Source organism: Gopherus evgoodei, chromosome 2 (assembly GCF_007399415.2).
Source record: "Gopherus evgoodei ecotype Sinaloan lineage chromosome 2, rGopEvg1_v1.p, whole genome shotgun sequence".
Classification (NCBI taxonomy): domain Eukaryota; kingdom Metazoa; phylum Chordata; order Testudines; family Testudinidae; genus Gopherus; species Gopherus evgoodei.
In genome coordinates, this window is record NC_044323.1 from 205,852,447 (window position 1) to 205,863,268 (window position 10,822).

The 10,822-nt window shown below is 41.1% G+C and overlaps 1 long non-coding RNA gene across 1 annotated transcript in view; it reads left to right on the plus strand.

Moving 5' to 3' along the window:
• LOC115646669 overlaps positions 1–9,854 on the plus strand; it is a 35,829-nt gene extending 25,975 nt beyond the window's left edge. The window contains exons 3-4 of the long non-coding RNA XR_003999098.1: positions 7,609–7,725; positions 7,950–9,854. This is a non-coding gene — a long non-coding RNA (uncharacterized LOC115646669). The remainder of the gene's footprint in view (positions 1–7,608; positions 7,726–7,949) is intronic.
• The last annotated feature ends 968 nt before the right edge of the window (positions 9,855–10,822 follow it).

Sequence of the window (10,822 nt, forward strand, 5' to 3'; positions counted from 1 at the left end):
GGGGCAAAACTACCTAGCAAACAGACACTAATTATAACCTATATGTAATGTAGTAAGCCCTCCCCCTCAGTGTATTAGACAACCTGGACCCAACCTTCTCGAGCCCACTATAATGGGAAGTCTGGAACACTAATTGGAATAGGTGTGGTATGCCCATACGAGAGAAGGTGCAGGTCCCGGTACTACACAAGGGGCAGTGGGACAGATGGAGCATCAACACCTTCTACCTTGATGCCTGGCCCTATCAGGAAGTGTGTCGCCAATGTCCTATGCTTTTCCAGGGATACCTGGGCAGGCGGATCCCAAAAGAAAAAAAAGAGGTGGCGTGTTAGGTTATAGATATTCAAGCCTGTCTGTAAAGGCCTATACTTGAAGAATTTAGGTATATGTTTATTTTTTAGCTAGTTATACAGGTATAAAAGAAAGAATCTGTGTAAGGGCCTTCTCTCACTGTGATAGTCTGAGGCCCTGTTTAGTCATACTGAAAAAAGGCAATCTGGGGCTGTTAGGAAGGTGATCCGATCTATCACCTCCAGAGAAAGGGAAGAGCATAGAAGAGGGGTCGGCAGCCCTTCAGAAGTGGTGTGCCGAATCTTCATTTATTCACTCTAATTTAAGGTTTCACGTGCCAGTAATACATTTTAACATTTTTAGAAGGTCTCTTTCTATAAGTCTATAATATATAACTAAACTATTCTTGTATGCTCCGTAAACAAAGCTTTTAAAATGTTTAAGAAGCTTCATTTAAAATTAAATTAAAATGCAGAGCACCCCGACTGGTGGCCAGGACCCAGGCAGTGTGAGTGCCACTGAAAACCAGCTCGCATGCTGCCTTCGGCACCCGTGCCATAGGTTGCCTACCCCTGGCCTAGAAGATGGAAAAGGAAATTTAGTTTGATAGTTTTCTGTCTGGTAAGAACTCACTTATCAATAGACCAGTAGTTTTCCCAGGAATTGAAATTAGGGGGGGTGTTCGAATTTACAGGGGGGGTGTCAGGGCCAATGAGATATATAAAAGAGATATGAATAAAGTAAATGTTTTGTTAGGATAATGCAAATTTAACATAAAGATAATGCAAGTTACACATAACAGGTCTAGATTTCTAAAATATATATATATATTTTTTTAAATGTATTTAATTTAAATTGACTTTTGAAAAGTAAGCCATCATGGGATAAGAGGGAAGTCCTCTCATGGATCAGTAACTGGTTGTCGTGGGAAACAAAGGGTAAGAATAAATGTTCAGTTTTCAGAATGGAGAGAGATAAATAGTGGTATCCCTGAGGAGTCAGTACTGGGACCAGTACTGTTCAACATACTCATAAATGATCTGGAAAAATGGGTAAACAGTGTGGTGACAAAATTTTCAGATGATACAAAACTATTCAAGATAGTTAAGTCCCAGGCAGACTGCAAAGAGTTACAAGGGATCTCACAAAACTGGGTGACTGGGCAACAAAATGGCAGATGAAATTCAGTGTTGATAAATGCAAAGTAATGCACACTGGAAAACAATCTCAACTATACATACAAAATGAAGGAGTCTGAATTAGCTGTTACCACTCAAGAAAGAGATCTTGGAGTCGTGGACAGTTCTCTGAAAACATCCACTCAATGTGCAGCAGCAGCCAAAAAAGCAAACAGAATGTTGGGAATCATTAAGAAAGGGATAGATAATAAGACAGAAAATATCCTATTGCCTCTATATAAATCCATGGTATGTGCCCACCTTGAATACTGTGTGCAGATCTGGTCACCCCATCCCAAAAGAGATATATTGGAAATGGAAAAGGTACAAAGATGGGCAACTAAAATGATTAGGGGTATGAAACAGGAAGAGAAATTAAAATGACTGGAAATTTTCAGTTTAGAAAAGAGACGACTAAGGGGAGATACAATAGAGGTCAGTCAGTACAGGCTAAGTACAGTTGTACTGACCTTTACTCATACCATAAGAACAACAACATTTCATTTCACACTCCCCACCCCCCCCGCATTCAAGTGATTTGTAACCCAACTCCAGCCAAAATCTATCACTTGGGCAACACAGCTCTGTTTGCTGGATACCTAGGTACATTAGGTGTGAATGTAAATACAATCTGGTCCTGAAGCCTTTCCCCCCAGCCTCCAGCTCATCACTAGCTGTCAGGGAGAGCTCATTTAGACTTCGCTTACAAATCATCATTTGAAATTATTACGTTGGCCAACATCACCGAAATGAATGCACTGACATTGTCATAAAAACAGCTGTATAAGGAAGCTAGTCTATGTTCATACTTTCGAAATCTATTATACTTTTTCAAATCTATGTATTTTATCATACACTATATATGCTTTTAAAGAGTGTATTAATGTTTTAGTTTCAATTCAAATTTCCAAACAGTCACTAAATTGGCATGTTTCAGAGTAGCAGCCGTGTTAGTCTGCATCCGCAAAAAGAACAGGCGTACTTGTGGCACCTTAGAGACTAACACCTGTATTTGAGCATAAGCTTTTGTGGGCTACAGCCCATTTCATTGGATGCATAGAATGGAACATATAGTGAGGAAATATATATACATACAGAGAACATGAAAAAGTGGTAGTTGCCCAACCAGCTCAAAGAAGCTAATTAATTAAGATGAGCTTTTGTCAGCAGGAGAAAAAATAACTTTTGTAGTGATAATCAAGATGATCCATTTAAGATAGTTTGACAAGAAGGTGTGAGAATACTTAACATGGGGAAATAGATTCAATGTATGTAATGGCTCAGCCACTCCCAGTCTCTATTTAAGCCTAAATTGATCGTATCTAGTTGCATATTAATTCAAGTTCAGCAGTTTATCGTTGGAATCTGTTTTTGAAGCTTTTCTGTTGCAAAATTGCCACCTTTAAATCTGTTACTGAATGGCCAGAGAGGTTGAAGTGTTCTCCTACTGGTGTTTGAATGTTATAATTCTGGACATCTGATTTGCGTCCCATTTATGCTTTTGCATAGAGACAGTCAGGTTTGGCCAATGTACATGGCAGAGGGGCATTGCTGGCACATGATGGCATATATCACAATGGTAGATGTGCAGGTGAGCGAGCCTCTGATGGTGTGGCTGATGTGATTAGGTCCTATTATGGTGTCACTTGAATAGATATGTGGACAGAGTTGGCATCGGGCTTTGTTGCAAGGATAGGTTCCTGGGTGAGTGTTTTTGTTCTGTGGTGTGTGGTTGCCGGTGAGTATTTGCTTCAGGTTGTGGTGGTTGTCTGCAAGTGAGGACTAGTCTGTCTCCTAAGATCTGTGAGAGTGAGGGATCATCTTTCAGGATAGGTTGTAGATCTCTGATGATGTGCTGGAGAGGTTTTAGTTGGGGGCTGAAGGTAACAGCTAGTGGCGTTCTGTTATTTTCTGTGTTGGGCCTGTCTTGTAGTAGGTAACTTCTGGGTACTCTTCTGGCTCTGTCAATCTGTTTTTTCACTTCAGCAGGTGGGTATTGTAGTTGTAAGAATGCTTGATAGAGATCTTACAGGTGTTTGTCTCTGTCTGAGGGATTGGAGCAAATGCAGTTGTATCTTAGAGCTTGGCTGAAGACAATGGATCATGTGGTGTGTCCTGGATGGAAGCTGGAGGCCTGTAGGCAAGTAAAGTGGTCACTAGGTTTCCGGTATAGGGTGATGTTTATGTGACCATCACTTATTAGCACAGTAGTTGTCATAAACAGATAGTAGGAGTTAATAGAACAGAAGTACTTTATATATCTTTTGCCTGTAAAGGGTTAACAAAATCAGTGAGCCTGGCTGTCACCTGACCAGAGGACCAATCGGGGGACAGGATACTTTCAAATCTTGAGGGAGGGAAGTTTTTGTGTGTGCTGTTAGTTTTTGGTTGTTGTTCTCTCTGGGTTCTGAGAGTGACCAGACGTGCAACCAGGTTTCTCTCCAATCTCTCCGATGCAGGCTCTTATAAGTTCAGAATAGTGACTACTAAGTAGATAAGGCGAGTTAGGCTTATGTTTGTTTTCTTTATTTTCAAATGTGTATTTGGCTGGGAGGAGTTCAAATGTGTATTTGGCTGGGAGGAGTTCAAATGTGTATTTGGCTGAAAGGAGTTCAAATTTGTATTTTGCTAAAAGGATTTTAATTTGTACTTGTATACTTAGGCTGGGAGGGTATTCCCAGTGTCTATAGCTGAAAGACCCTGTAACATATTCCATCTTAAATTTACAAAGATAATTTTTACTGTTCTTCTTTCTTTAATTAAAAGCTTTTCTTGTTTAAGAAACTGATTTTTTTTTTATTCTGGTGAGACCCCAGGGGACTGGGCCCTGGGTCTGGATTCACCACGGCATTGGTGGAGAGAAAGGAGGGAAGGAGGAGAGAAAGGTTAATTTCTCTCTGTGTTAGGATTACTGTCTCTCTCAGGGAGAGTCTGGGAGGGGGAGAGAGAAAGAGGGGGGAAGGTGCATTTTCCTCTCTGTTTAAGATTCAAGGAGTTTGAATCACAGTGATCTTCCAGGGTAACCCAGGGAGGGGAAGCCTGGGAGAGGCACCGGTGGGGGAAAGGGTTTACTTTCCTTGTGGTAAGATCCAGAGGATCTGGGTCTTGGGGCTCCCCGGGCAAGGTCTTGGGGGGACCAGAGTGTATCAGGCACTGGAATTCCTGGTTGATGGCAGCGCTACAAGTACTAAGCTGGTAACTGAGCTTAGAGGAATTCATGCTGGTACCCCATCTTTTGGACGCTAAGGTTCAGAGTGGGGAATTATACCATGACAGTAGTGTCAAGGAAATGGACCGCTTGTGTGGATTGGTCTAGGCTGAGGTTGATGGTGGGATGGAAATTGTTGAAATCATGGTGGAATTCCTCAAGGGCGTCTTTTCCATGGGCCCAGATGATGAAGATGTCATCAGTGTGGAGTAGGAGCATTAGGGCATGAAAGCTAAGGAAGCGTTGTTCTAAGTGAGCCATAAAAATGCTGGCATATTGTGGGCCATGCAGGTACCCATAGCAGTGCTGCTGACTTGAAGGTGTATATTGTCCCCAAATGTGAAACAGTTGTGGGTGAGGACAAAGTCACAAAGTTCAGCCACTAGGTTTGGCATGTAACTAGCTCACAAAACTGGGGGTGGGGTTGGGGAAATTCAGGGGGAGTGTTCATCTCCCTTAGGAGGGGGGGTAGGGAAATCACTGCAATAGACACAACTGGGAAACCCTTATGTCTTTATAGATGTAGTTGTGAAATCCTCACTTCTGTATTGTTTTTTATGTTTATTTGCATAGTCTCTGGCTCTGTGATTGTTTCTGTCTGCTGTATAATTAATTTTGCTGGGTGTAAACTAATTAAGGTGGTGGGATATAATTGGTTAGCTAATCATGTTACAATGTGTTAGGATTGGTTAGGTAAATTTCAGTCGAATGATTGGTTAAGGTATAGCTGTGAATATTACTATATAAATTAGGGGCAAACAGGAAGTAAGTTGTGATTCCAAAATAAGGAAAAAGGAGCTTGGATTTAAGATTGCTGGAAGTTCATCCCAATAAACATTGAATTGTTTGCACCTTCAGACTTTGGGTATTGTTGCTCTCTGTTCATGCGAGAAAGACCAGGGAAGTCGTGATTTTATAGACCTCTAGCATATCCTCTCCTTTTCTAAAAGTGGCTCTTTTAGCATAAAGTGTTCCTCAGAAACAGTAATCTATTGTTACTAGAACAATCAGTAGGAATGACCCTAGGGGTATTGTATAAATATTTACTGCCATGAGAATAATAATCAGTGAGGCTCCCACTCTACAAATAATTACCAATGTGCTTAACTGTACACATAGTGGGCTGGTCTACTTGCAGAAGCTGCACCACTTAACTTAAATTGCTTTTTTAAATTGGTTTAGTTAAATTTGTGCAAACCCCTGAGTAAACAAATCAGTTGAAACCTCTGAATTTCACTTGGTATAAAATGGTGAACATTTTCACATTTAAAAACAATGCCACCACTTTCACACAATCCTGGTAATATGCAACTGATTATTTTTGCTATCTGATCATCCATCGTCAGTTCTATCCTTGACTATCTGTTTTGACAATAATAATGCAACACTAAAGATTAAATTAAAATATATCAAAATCAGGCCAATCTACTTAGGGACAGAGAGAGAGAGAGAGAGAGAGAGAGAAAACAACACATACAGACCCCTGCTTAAGGATTAAGAACAGCTAATGACAGTCCCCCTTCCAGGAACTGGCATAACCTCTGTGTTTGTCTGCACGAAAGGAGCTGTGGTCAGGGAAACATTTTTGAGAAATTTGTCATGTTTCGGTGTTTTTAAATATCTGGTCAAAGCTGTAGGAAAACAAGTCTTACAACCCTAAAGGTTTACTTTTTCCTTTTGTGGAAGCTTACTTTGATTAATAACTACAAGCTTTCCAGTGTTTTAAAATAATGTCTTGCTTTGCTTCTTTATACACTACTGTATTTTGCTTTTTGCATGTTACATGAAAAAAGCTACTCAGTTTTTCAGAGGTATTTTTAAGCATTTCAGATAATCTCCTTCTGAAATCCTTTACTTCAGTTTCCATTGACTAATAGGGTCCAATTCTCTTTTCATTTACCTGGTTTTACACCAGTATAATTCCACTGATTTCATCTGAAAAACTCCTGATTTACACAAGTGTGAGAGAACTAGACTGTTGGAGTTGGACTCAAGCCACAAGGTTTTGATCTGGCTCCAGATGTGAGGGCTTGAGGGGGTATTTGGTTTTGGAAGGTTGATTCAATCCAATCTCTTGTGTCTATATTCAATATAGTGCTAGCTATTGCGGGAGGGTAGAACTGATTAACAGTAACAAGCCCCTCAGAAGGGAGAAAGGATAGTTTTGTGATTAGGGACAAGACTGAGAGTCAAGAAATCTGGATTCTTTTCCTGAATCTACCACAGACTTGCTGTGTGACCTTGGACAAAACACTTAACTTCTCTGTACCTCAGTTTCCCCATCTGTAAAATAAGAATAATGATATTTCTCTAACTCACAGGGATAGTATGAGAATGATTTAACACTTATGAGGCACTCACTAGGACCCCTAATTTCTCTCTTTTGTGGGTGACAGATGCAGACATAAATCCAGCCTTATGTCCAGTCAGTTTCCTAAACTGCTGTGGTCTATCCCAGTTCCTTGATGAGTCAACGTCTCTCTCCCACTGCTGCTTTCCTTCCCTGTCCCTGGCAGGTGTCTTCCTGACACAAAAAAGTTCTCCCTCCTCATCACTGGTGAGTTAAGCTCCCGGGCCACACTGCTATATGCTGCCTTCCCAGCCCTTGTTCCCAATACACAGAACAGGAGGCAAGTTAACTCATTACCTGTAGTAAGAAGTCTTTTTAAATATGTATTTCTAAGGACAAATAAAATACACAAAATGCACAATATAATGACTTTGCTAGAAATATTAAAGATGTGGTCCTAGAAAGTACCAAATCTATTAAATGGAGAGCAGCAGCAACAGAGCAAACAGCTCAGGTCAGCAGAAACAGGGGAATAAGAGCAGCTTGTGGTTCACACTGTATAGCTTATTCAAAATCCAGTGGTTAAGCTATAGTTTATAACCTTGAGGCCTCTTCTTTTACATTTTTAAATTTTCCTGCAGATTAAAAACAGATTGTCCTCATCCTGAGTCCCAGGCCTCTTGTACTGTGAGTACTACAGAAGCACAGCAAAGACATGGAAGAAATCTAAGGGCCTGATTCTCCTTTCACTTACACAGGTTTGAAACATGCAATTCTCTTAACTTCTATTACTCCTGATTTTCACAGTATGAAAAGGAAATTAGGCCCAGTAACCCCGTGACTCTTCCATTAAACACTGGTGCAATGAGCAGCTCCAATTGTACCAAAATTTACTTTTCTTTTGGAATCACATCATATTCCAGTATCACTGTCGCTCATTGCACAGAAATAACATATATGGCCCAATTACTTCTTCCACCAGGAAAACCCAGGGGAAAGGACTAGAGAGGAGGAAGCATCTGCAAATATTCTTCAGGGGAGACGGAACGTGACCTTCAAGGAGCTATCCTTTATCCACCACCTCAGAAACGTTTGGTGGTGATGGGGAGCATATCCAGGGCCATAGAAATTTCTCCACTCCTACTGGTCTTTTGTGCTGTCCTGAGACCCCCCTGAACCTGCTGGGCAGCCCCCCCTCAAGTAAGGAAAGACTTTCTTAGGCAAAGCATTGATATTGCTGAAAATCCATTTTTTTCTTTTTTTAAATAAAATCCAATGAAGATGTTTCATGCTACTGCCTAAACGGTTTGTGCAGTTCTCAAAGCTGGGGATTTTTTGCTCCTGTAAATGCTGTGCTTGTGGAAAGTGCCAAATTCACAAACTAAAGACTGTTGCCTCTGGTAAACCACTGAACAAGTAATACACAATACAGGTAGAGACCAGCAGTGAAACCTTCTCACGCTCCTGCACCAATGTGCCTCAGCCCCAAGCTGGAGGAACTACTTTTAATGCTGCAGGGGTAGTTCAGTCTCCATTCAGTCCTTGGCTCTCCAGACAAGTGTGCCAATTAATGTTAATTATTGTGTTGATTTCTGTGACTTGGGCATCATAGGCCAAATTCATGGCTGATGTACCCCAATCAAGTCAGTGAATGAATATAGCCCCATGTCTTTTAGGAACTGGACTGACACCAACAACTTATTTCACTTACTCCATCAAACAGCCATTAAGTTGTTTCAATCTCTACTGATGTGGTCTGAATTCAGAACAATAGCCTCGTGAAAGTCTCAGCATCCAATTATCAATACTCTTTGCTGTATAATCTAAATAAAAATACTTATGCTGGCCACTTTTCTCAAGTTACACTCACTACAAAGTGCATGTGTGCATGCATGCTTGTAATGTAAAGAGCAAAACAAGCAGAGAAGTTGCTCGGATTTAATGTAGCCAATACATGTTTCAGATCAGAAGTCTCATTAAAAGTGAGCATTCAAGGCCCCAGATTTCTCTCTTGCAATTTTTCCTTCCTAAAGCAGTCCTCAGCCTACTCTTATTGAGCACTGTTTGAAGTGTCACATCAATGATTATCTCAAGACAGTCCATCTCTGGTGTAGCTGGCATGCTTTCTGCCCCACCCCTTGCCTAGCTCATGATGTAGCTGCTTTTGTAGGATAACATTATGTGAGGCAGCGCTTAGGAGGGGAAAGGGCAACGTACAACTTCTGCAGACTCCATGCCCTGGGATTGGGGTGGTGAGGGAGAACAGTTATATGCAAGTATTATGTCAAGCTTTGCACCAGTGACAAAACAATAACGTCTGCCCATCTTTCAATCTACCCAAAGAGCAGCCCAATGAAAATCCCATGGTAAACTACAGATGATTCCACTGAACAGCATCTCAGTAACTTTCTAGAAGTAAATTTCTCTGGATAGTATATTAAAGTAGTTTTAACTGAGAAGCCAGCCCACACTAAGAGCTTTATTTTTGATGTAGAAACCTGTGTTTATTGCCAAGCGAAAGGAGAGCAGCCACAGTTCCCCCTTTTAATTAAACTAAACATTGTAAAATATGAAAATGGCATAAAAATAAGGCTAAACGTTTTATTCTCAAAGAATCTTCTATTGTGTGTACTTCCAAGAAGAGTTAACAGATTTCTTTTATAGACAGCCAATTTGAGTACTACCAAGCAGGACTTTAGCTTCAAAGAAGTTTGGAGGTGGTAAGTTGGTAAATGCATGTTTATGTGTGGTTTTCTATAGAAGTATGTAGATGAGAAATTTCTCCACAACCACTTCCTAAAAGGAATCTTCCAAATACATTTAATCTGAGGCTGTTGATTATTCACAATTAATTCACACGATCAACTACCAAAAAAATTGCAATTTAAAAAATTAATCACAATTAATCGCAGTTCTAATTGCAATGTTAAACAATAGAATACCAATACTCTCAACTCAGATGCACTGGCCAGGTAAACAGGAAAAGCCCCGTGAACTTTTGAATTTCATTTCCTGTTTGACCAGTATGGTGAGCTGATCAGCACAGGTGACCAGGGAGTCCCAGAATAACAAAAGAGCTCCAGCATGGACCAAACGGGAGGTACTGGATCTGATCGCTGTATAGGGAGACGAATCTGTGCTATGAGAACTCCGTTCCAAAAGACAAAATGCCAGAATATTTGAAAAAATCTCCAAGGGCATGAAGGACAGAAGCTATAACAGGGACCCGCAGCAGTGCCACGTGAAACTTAAGGAGCTCAGGCAAACCTACAAAGAACCAGAGAGTCAAATGGCCGCTCCAGGTCAGAGCCCCAGAATGCCACTTCTATGATGAGCTGCATGCCATTCTAGGGGGTGCCCCTACAACTATCCCACCCCTGTGCATGGACTCTGTCAATGGATTCTCATGCAATAGGGAATGCAGATTTTGGGGATGAGGAAGAGGAGGAGGAGGTTGAAGATAGCGCACTCAAGCAAGCGGAGAAACCGTTTTCCCTGACAGCCAGGAACTGTTTTTCACCCTAGATCTAGTACCCTCCCAGCCCACCCAAGGTGGGCTCCCAGATCTTGAAGGTGGAGAAGGGACCTCTGGTGAGTGTACCTTTGTAAATATAATACATGGTTTAAAAGCAAGCATGTTTAATGATTAATTTGCCTGAAGACTTGGGATGCATTGGCAGCCAGTACAGCTACTGGAAAAGTCTGTTAACATGTATGGGGATGGAGCGGAAATCCTCCAGGGACATCTCAGTAAAGCTCTCCTGAATGTACTCCCAGGGTCACCTGATTGAAATAGGGGAATTTTATTAAGGAGACATTCAGAGGTGGCCGTTCCTACTGGGCTGTTTGCCAGTG